Consider the following 9,136-nt stretch of genomic DNA (forward strand, 5'->3'; position numbering starts at 1 on the left):
TGGCAGTATAATTTGATAATAAAAGCACATATAAAATAGTACAATAAGTAGTTTGTTACCTGAAAATGGAATTATATAATAAATGGGAACAAAGTAAATTGTCAAAGCTTTGAGATTTATAGATCTAAATAGGGGTGAGCATAGAAGATCGAAAAATCGATCCGACTGACCAAAACCGATCGAACCGATGTCAGTCGGTTGATTTAAAAGATGAATCGGTCGGTGTCGATTTTTCACTATAAAGAAGTGACAAGTCGGCCGGTCGGCTCTTCCAATATCAAAAGAACCGACCGACCGACTTATTAAAAAGAAAAGAAAAAACATGATAAAATTCCATTCCACAAGAGAGCTGCAAGAGAGGAATTAGAGAAAAAGAGAAAAAAATGGTAACTGAGAGTAGATGGAATGCATAAAAAAAAGAAAGGGGTAAGAGTTGAAGAGAAGAGACGAGAGAAACGGAGAAAGAAAAAGAGATTGAAAAGAGGGGGAAAAATGAATTGAAAAGAAAGAGAGAATGGCCAATATAAGGCCACGTGGGTTGAAACTTGGGTCGATACACGCGCTGTTTTTTATTTATTTATTTATTTTAAATCAGAGATTTGGTTATAAAATGGAAGAATGGACGAAGGGGAAGAAGCAGAAAAATGGAGGGCGAATTAAGCAGCAAAGTTGACGTCGAAGTTCATGTTGTAGTTGTGCCTTTCCCGTACGGCCAAGGCCACATAAACCCAATCCTCCAATTCTCCAAACGTCTCGCCCTCAAAGGCCTCAAAATTAGTGTGCTCAATATTGTGGGCGACAGCCCGAGCCAGCAACACAACGAACATGATCTAGGTCTCAATGGTCTGAAGCTCGAGCTCTACAACCGGCCTCACCTGCCCTATCATGACCCACCACAGTCCATGCCGATGGAGCCACTCATGAGCTGCCTCCAAAATTCCATTTCCTTCCATTTAGCCCAGCTCGTGGCTCACCATCGGGCCTCTCCTGCCCCTGTTCGCTGCATTGTCTACGACTCGATCACCCCTTGGGTTCTGGACCTGGCTCGAGAGCTCGGACTTCCCGGAGCTCCCTTCTTCACTGAGTCGTGTGCCGTGAACGCGATTTACTACCACCTCCACCGTGGCTGGCTCCACATAATTCCCACCCACCAAACGAGTTTGTTCTCTTTGCCTGCCCTCCCAACGCTCCAAATCTCTGACCTCCCTTCCCTGCTTTCTAATCCCCACCAATACCCTGGATTCGAGACCATATTGACTGGCCAGTTTTGTAACAACCCTGATTGGATGTTCATAAATACTTTCAACGCCTTGGAGCCACAAGTAATTATAATATTAATTAATTATTAATGTGTTTTTTTTTTGTCTATTTGTGATTAATTTCATTTTAACGTATAGGTAATAGAGTGGATCCAAAAGCACACGCCACTGAAGACAGTAGGACCCACGGTTCCATCCATAATTACCGACAAGCGGCTAAAGGATGATCATCATTACGGAATCAGCCTATTAGAATCAAGCGGATCAGACGACCGCAACATCAGGGAGTGGTTGGACTCTAAGGAAACTCACTCTGTGGTTTAGGTCTCGTTTGGAAGTGCAGTGAATCTGGCAGAGGAGCAGATGGAGGAGCTGGCATTTGGGCTCAAAGCATCCAACAAAAACTTCCTCTGGGTCGTCAGGGAAGAATCTCAATCCTCAAAGATTCCACCCAACTTTCTTCATGATCAAGAGATCAAGGAGAAGGGCATGGTGGTGAAGTGGTGCCCCCAGCTCCAAGATTTGGTTCACGGGTCGGTGGGGTGTTTCGTTACGCACTGCGGTTGGAACTCGATTTTGGAGGCTCTTAGCTTGGGGTTCCCATGGTGGCAATGCCGCAGTGGACGGACCAAACCACCAACGCTAAGTTTGTGGCCGACGTGTGGAACGTGGGCGTGAGGGTCAGTCCCAAGGAAAATGGCGTGGTTGGAAGAGAAGAGATAGAGCTGTGTATTAAGGAGTGATGGAGGGAGAGAGAAGCGTTGAGATGAGAGAAAATGCGAACAAGTGGATGAAGTTGGCTAAGGAAGCTGTGGATGAAGGTGGGACCTCCGATAAAAACATTGATGAGTTTGTGGCACAACTTCAAGATCATAAAATATGATAACTGTTCATTTTCTCTCTCATTTGTCGGAAATGTTTACAAATTTCGAAAATAACATAGTTAACTTTATAAAATTAAAAAATCTTCTCGTTCTCCTTGATAGGGGAGAAAGAAGATTTTTATAGTCCCAACCATGATTCTAAATATCCGTTGACATTTTCATCGATATATTCATATTTACATGAATTCGATATTATGGGTAAATCTACATTTCTATCATAATACAAGAAAATCGACAAAATATAAAAAATATCAATAAAATATCACGAATATATACATAATATTAATATTAATTATTTTAAACTTATTTAGTGATAGAAATTTATTTGTTATTTTTTAAATTTTCTAACTTTTACAATAATATACATCGACATCGATATTTTATTAATATTTTCTTTGATATTTTTATAAAATTGAAATCTCGACATTTCACATTTAAAACTTTAGTCGTTCCAACCATTAGGCAGGGCGTTCCAAATTCTAGCTTATTCAAAACACAAAGTATTCTAAAATAATTTATAGAAGCCATCCCTCCTCAGTCTCGGTTGATTAACTTAGATTTGGGTTAGAGAAAGGGGGGTGGTGGGCAGTGGCAGGCAGAAGAGTGATGGGAGGGCAAGAAGCAGAAGCAGAAGCCAGTAAAGTTGATATTGTAGTGGCTCCCTTCTTCACTGAGTCGTGTGCCGTCGACGCGATTTTCTACCACATCCACCGTGCCTGGTTGGAGATTCCCATCCATGGATGTTGAGCAACACTTTCAACGCCTTGGAACCGCAAGTAATTAACTTCAAACCCCAAATTTTGTGTCTTAGTTTTCGGTGTTTGGGTGATTTTCGATCTGGGTTTTTAAAACAATTTTCGTGACTTTTAATACCAAAATACTTGGATCATACTTGCCATTATTGAAAAATTGACAATTCATTATTTTTTTAGAAAAAAAATCTATGCTTTTAATGGTGGTAAGGTTCAAGGGGAAAAAGAAACTTCATGTATTTGATATCTTTATGTTTGGATGAGATCTCAATTTCAGCTACAATTTCACTAGATATCTTTGAAATCCCTCTTTTATTCGATCTAGTTCCTCCACCAACACGACCGAAGCAAACAAAAGAAACAAGGTGATTCGGTAAAAAAAAAAAAGAATTGTTGTTTCGAGGATTACTTAAAATAACAATTCATAGCCAAGTATTATATCTTTTAATAGAAAAATTAAGAATGATAAATGCAAAAATATAACTACTTTTTTTTTTTTTAATTATAAGGTGTCAATTTTCTAGTGAACACAAAATTTGATCCTCGTTAAGGAGCTAAATATTCTTCTTTTTAATATGAAAAAACTTGGCTATTTCAAGTTAGGGAGGAACTTCCCTCGAGATGTTTGGCAACTAAGTGAAAAAATACAAAAATAAAAAGAATTAAAAAAATTTATCGATCGTTAAATATTTAATGATATTAGAGGAAGTTTCTCCCCAACTTTCAAGATTTTTCCTTTTAACATTTTCAAAAGTTGTACCTTCCTGGACAATAATGGATGTCACTGGTTAAACAAAAAAAAAAAGATTGAAAATTTCTTTTACAGGTACTACAGTGGATACAGACACACACGTCACTCAAGGCAATAGGACCACCAGTTCCATCCGTGAAGGAGGAAGATGATGATTATGGAATCAGTCTCTTCAAATCAACCAGAGACGATACCGAAACAATCACGTAATTTAGAGTGTTCTCATTTTCCCGATCCTACTTAAGCTTCCTGCAGTGTTTTTTGAAGTGACATTTCTTATGGCAGTAAAATTATTCAAATTCTCCACTGGAACTCCCACTACTTTTGTTATTCCTATGCTGCTGCTTCCTGTTGTAATTCATCCTACCCTTCCCCTTGTTCTGAGCTACTAAGTTGATTCAACCTCATTTTCTGCACTGAAATAGATGCAAACATTTTGCCTAATTTTCTCGGAGCTTCCTCAGATAAGGCAGTGTTAGGGTTGACTTTTTACTGCAGAAACATGTGTTGGTAGCCCTGTTTGACCACGTTTTTGACCCATTTCCCATTATTATTTGCCAAAAAGGACCACATATTATTAAAGTAGAACATACATAGATTATTTCTGCATAAAAGTCAAACTATGGTACTTTAGAAAAAATATGAGATAAATACGGTCAAAGTTGGAAGAAAATAACAGAATTCTGTTTTTTGCAGAATTGCGCCTGGCGCATTTTTGGAGGGCAATTTGTCAAAACGCACGTTTTGATTAATGAAGGGCAAGTAGGACATTTCCCACATGTTCAAAACCGTGAGTCCAAGTCCAAGTGAGGTGGTTAGGTGAATCTCAACCCTTTTCCACCTAAAATGGAGGGGAGTTTCAACCAACCTATGATGCTATAAAAGGAAGTCATCCATCCCTCAGCAAATCATCCCTTCCAAGTTTCATTTCATCTTCTTTTAGATGCTCTCTAGTTGTAGAACACGTTTTTAGGGTTTATGTTCATGTTCTAGTTGTTCATTTCTTCGTTTTTCACGCTTTTACCTTTCGTAGTGCTTTTAATTCGAGTTCTTACTTCGTTCTTTATTCATTCTGTTCTTTTAAAGTTCTTTAGCGAGTTTCAACTCCCCTCACGCTTGAGAGAGAAGAGGGTTAAGCTAGAACTCCTTGTACGGCTTATTTATTCATTTAAATTCAATGAAAAATACTTTCTTTATGTTTTCGTGCATTTACTTTCATTTAATTATGTTCTAAATTAGTTATCAACCTCCTTGTGGAATGCCTTAGTCAAATGATTTGATTTTCAACACGCTCGGGATTTTGGCCAGATTGGGCCTGACACTTTTTTAGGTTGGTTTCTAGAAACTTCTCTTTACGTCTTTTTTCCATTTGGCCAGTGGGAACTTGATTGATACACTAAATCCCAACCTTGGGAAAGGTGAGTTAGGTAAAATAATAGGAAACCAATATGGGATGTGACTTAGGAATAAGCGCATAAAATATGGTCCTAGGAATAGGCCCTCTGACCCATAATGCAAATGAGTTGGTAGATATTCTCTAGAATTGTAATCACACATAGAAATATGATTGTAGGTTACCCTAGCCTCTGCAGCAACCAAAAGCGGTAGTGAACAAGTAGAACTCAAATCCCAAGAAAAGTCAGGAATTGCGCCTGGTGCATTTTCCCAACATAGTGTGTTTTCCATGTTTTGCATCAAAACTGAGGTAGGAGACAAGGAGGTTGAGTTTCATTAAATTGCTTGATAGTTAAAACCCCAAACAACAACATTTCACCATTATTTTCTTCCTAAATCATAATTGTATATTTGAACCATTTCACTGCATTACTTGATTTTGAAAAGCAACAAGTCCCTGAGGATTCGACCTTGGATTACTTCCGAGTATTACTTGTGACCGTGTGCGCTTGCACGAGTCTCTAATCTTTTTAAAGGTAGAGAAAATCCCAACAAGTTTTTGGCGCCGTTGCCGGGGACTTATTTTTCAAAATCATATTTTTTTCAAGTGAATTGTTTCATAGTGTGATTGTTGCATGCCTCTGTTCCTTGAGATTAATTGTTATATCTAACCTTAGCGGGCCAATTTTTTTAGCATAAAGGCTTTCTTGCAGGAGTCCCTGAGGAGGTTAAGGCGAGAATAGAGGTTAAGAAAAAAAAACTAGAAAAAAAAAAGAAGAGAAGGAAATAAAAAAATAAAGATCTTACTTGTATTGAGCCAACAACAAACAGGAGTGTTGGAAATGAAGTCTCAATTTATGTATAATCTTCCAATGGGAAGTAACATGCCCATAGCTCCTGTGAATCAATTATGTTGTGCATATTGTGGTGATATTCGTCATTCATTGGAATATTATCTATCTAATCCTTCGTCTTTTTATTATCCAGGTCAACAAGGGAACCAACAAGAATTCAACCCTTATTCAAATCCATACAACCAAGATTGGAGGGATCATTCGAATTACCCGTGGGGAGAGCTTCAACGTGAAAGTATATTCCATCCACATGAGCATGCATTCCCACCAGAACTCCCGTCACAACCTCAACATGAGTACAATCAACCATGGATGCCAGAACAAACGCAATCATTGGAAATTTTTAGCCTTGAACAGACTATGATAGACTTTATGGCGAGAACTGACGAATCAATACGTAGGCTACAGATCCGAGTGGAACTGATGGTTGATGAGTTGAGGAATAGTCCACCAGAAGCATTGCCTACAAATATGGAAGAGCAAGGTGAGGCAATCAATGTATCGAGCAAGCTTGAATATGGCGAACCTGAGCTCCCAATATACAATGATGATCCACCAATCCCTGAAGTGATAAACGATGTATGGAAGAATAAGGAAGTTGAACTCGAGAAACCGATAGAGGTAATGGAGCATGAGCTTACAATGGACCTAAACCCATCACCTCTAAATATTGGACCGCTTTTCCCTTTCCCTCGATGCTCTTTCGAGATAACCCAATACATACAGAAGGAAAAGTTGACCAAACCTGTCGAGGATCAAGTAAATGAAGAACTAGGAGAAGATGTGATAGGTTCAGATGAAGGGTTCTACGTTAAAGTTTCATCCCAAATTCCAATTTTCAAAAATCAATGCATACAAGTAAGTCACCTACCCCTCGAGCTCGACCTTACAGCATATTGTGCTCTGAAGGAGCGAAACTGTGACATGGTAGTAGCAGAAGAGAGATCAAATGAGCTTGAGGAAACGAGTGAAAGTTGAAAGCCTCCAACGTTCTTGAAAGTAAAATCAATAGGAGGGAAGTTTTGTACATTAGTGTCATGTTTGTTTACTTTCCAGTTTTTTATTATGTCCTTAACGTTTTAATAATTTCATTTTCTTAGTACATGATTGAAGTTCCCAAGAAAATAATCAAGGCATAAGGCAAAGAGCAGTGAGCATTATTCCATAAGAAGGAACAAAACAACACTTAAATATGGAATGCCTAGAAAAAGTGCCACTTGGTAGCCATTTTTTTTTGTTTTACTCATCGGATTAATTGAGGGAGTTTTCTAACCCTTGTTTTGTTGCTGATATAATGTTGTTTTGTTCATGTGTGCTTAGTCGTGATATTTTCTAGGTAGAAATATTTGCATAAGCTGGACAGCATGCTGAGATGTTTTGTGGATAACATATATCATGTTTTAGTCTTACAAGTTAGGGTCATATAAGCATTAACATTCTATGGACCTTAGGCTCCTTATCATACTTCATGCCTTGTTTGCTGCTGCTAAAACTATTGTCTATTTATTAAGCATGTCTAGTTATAAAAAAACAGTGAAAACAGTACATCAGTCGTGTTGAGGGCGTTTTGTGTAAAACATTTTTTTGTCTTCTTCTTGAGAAATTTTTACACTTTCTTTAAGGCATTTTTGTGTAGATTTCAAATCTAATTTTTGTTTTTGCATTTGAATTTTGCAGGATCAAGATCCGACCTTTGTCAAAATTGCGCCAGGCGCAATTTAAGAGAAAAAATTCGATTTTTGAGTTATGGATTAGGGCTTTCATGGGCTTTATGTGGGTTATGTTTAATTGGGCTTTGGGTTGTTTTTAAATCAAAAGGAGGCCCAATTTTAAACCCAATTATGTTTTTAATATGTTTTAAAACATAAAACAAAAAGCCCTAGAATTTCAAAACACCCCATTCACGATTTCACCAAGATTTTCTCATTTGTTTTCATATCTTCTCTCAAGAAATCTCAAAGAATCTCAAAGTCTCTCTCATGTCTCTCTTTTTCGGCACATTTAGGGTTTATTGGAGGGATTTTTGTTGTTGATCGTGAAGCAAGATCAAGAACCATGGAAGGTTCATCTTCCTCCAAGCCATACGACAAAGAGAAGGAGAAGAAGAGAGTGTTGTTGCCTCCACCAACTAAACAGAGTATGATTCCTCTTGAACCTCCTAGTATTTCTCATGAAAAATTAGTTTTTGATCCTAGGGAACAAAGAAGAAAATATGAGGAAGCTATAAGAATGAACCCTAGGAGAAACCTATCCATAGGTGGTACAAATTCTGAAAAAAAAAATTAATATGGAATCTAATGATGCTAGGGTTAATAAAGAGGGTCATAGTGAGAAGAAATTAGGAGGAATTAGTAAAGTCTATCTTCCAAAAAAATCAAACTTTAGAGGAAAAAGGCGCTGCCTTAGATGAAGAAATAGCTAGACTTCAAGAGAGAGCAGAGATGTTCAGTAAAAATAACGAAATTAGGAATAAAGAGAATGAGAGAGTTTATGAGAAAATTGAGGAACTAAACATAAAATGGCAAGAATTCATGGAAAATTCAAAGAAAGTGAGTGAAGAGATTCAACTTGAGTTAAATAGCATGAGTATACGTCGTAGGATGAATCTTTCTCAAGATAACCTCGTTTCCGAGTCTTTAGAACTATCTATCCCTCCCCCTCTTTCCACTACTATTGCTGTGCATGTTGAAGGTCAAGAACAGGTTAGTGGAGACTCAGAACACGACACGGAGCCCTTGGAGCATTCAGATTCGGCCACGGTCGAAATTCAATGCCAAATTGCGCCTAGCGCAATTATGGATGAAACTCCACTGGCCACTCTATAAGGTATTTTGTCTCCATCTTTTCCAAATCCTATCTTGACTAAAAAGCCCCTAGTTTTTGATGATTTAGAACAGGAAAGGACAACGTCGAAAATTGCCGAAATTTTGGTGGCGTTGAATGAAGCAAGAGGAGAAGATCCATTGGAGGATGATGGAAACAGTGGGGCAGCACAAGAACAATTGAATGTTGATAGAGAAGATGAAGATTTTGGAGAATTACCCCAAGAAGTGCATGGAGATGAGTTTGAGGACGAGGAAGACAATGACGATATCTCGCAATATGAAGTGAGAGTACGAACTCCGGTGCATGAATCTCAGCAAGTTGATGAGGAGTCCCCTGCAAAAGAGCAAGAAGGAACATCCGGTCCTGTGGATGTCCTTAGTGAGGCCATGGAGGAATCATCTTCCTCTTCTTCACA

General features: G+C 38.2%; 1 pseudogene across 1 annotated transcript; it reads left to right on the plus strand.

Annotated features, from left to right (window-relative positions):
• The first annotated feature begins 446 nt into the window (after positions 1–446).
• On the plus strand, positions 447–2,302 carry LOC111024315 (mogroside I-E synthase-like; annotated as a pseudogene). The gene is made up of 2 exons (XR_015790152.1): positions 447–1,322; positions 1,398–2,302. The product of XR_015790152.1 is annotated as a mogroside I-E synthase-like (transcript).
• Positions 2,303–9,136: the final 6,834 nt, after the last annotated feature.

The sequence above is a fragment of the Momordica charantia genome (genome assembly GCF_013281855.1).
Source record: "Momordica charantia cultivar OHB3-1 chromosome 4 unlocalized genomic scaffold, Mcharantia_2.0 BLBB01000004.1, whole genome shotgun sequence".
Taxonomy (NCBI): domain Eukaryota; kingdom Viridiplantae; phylum Streptophyta; class Magnoliopsida; order Cucurbitales; family Cucurbitaceae; genus Momordica; species Momordica charantia.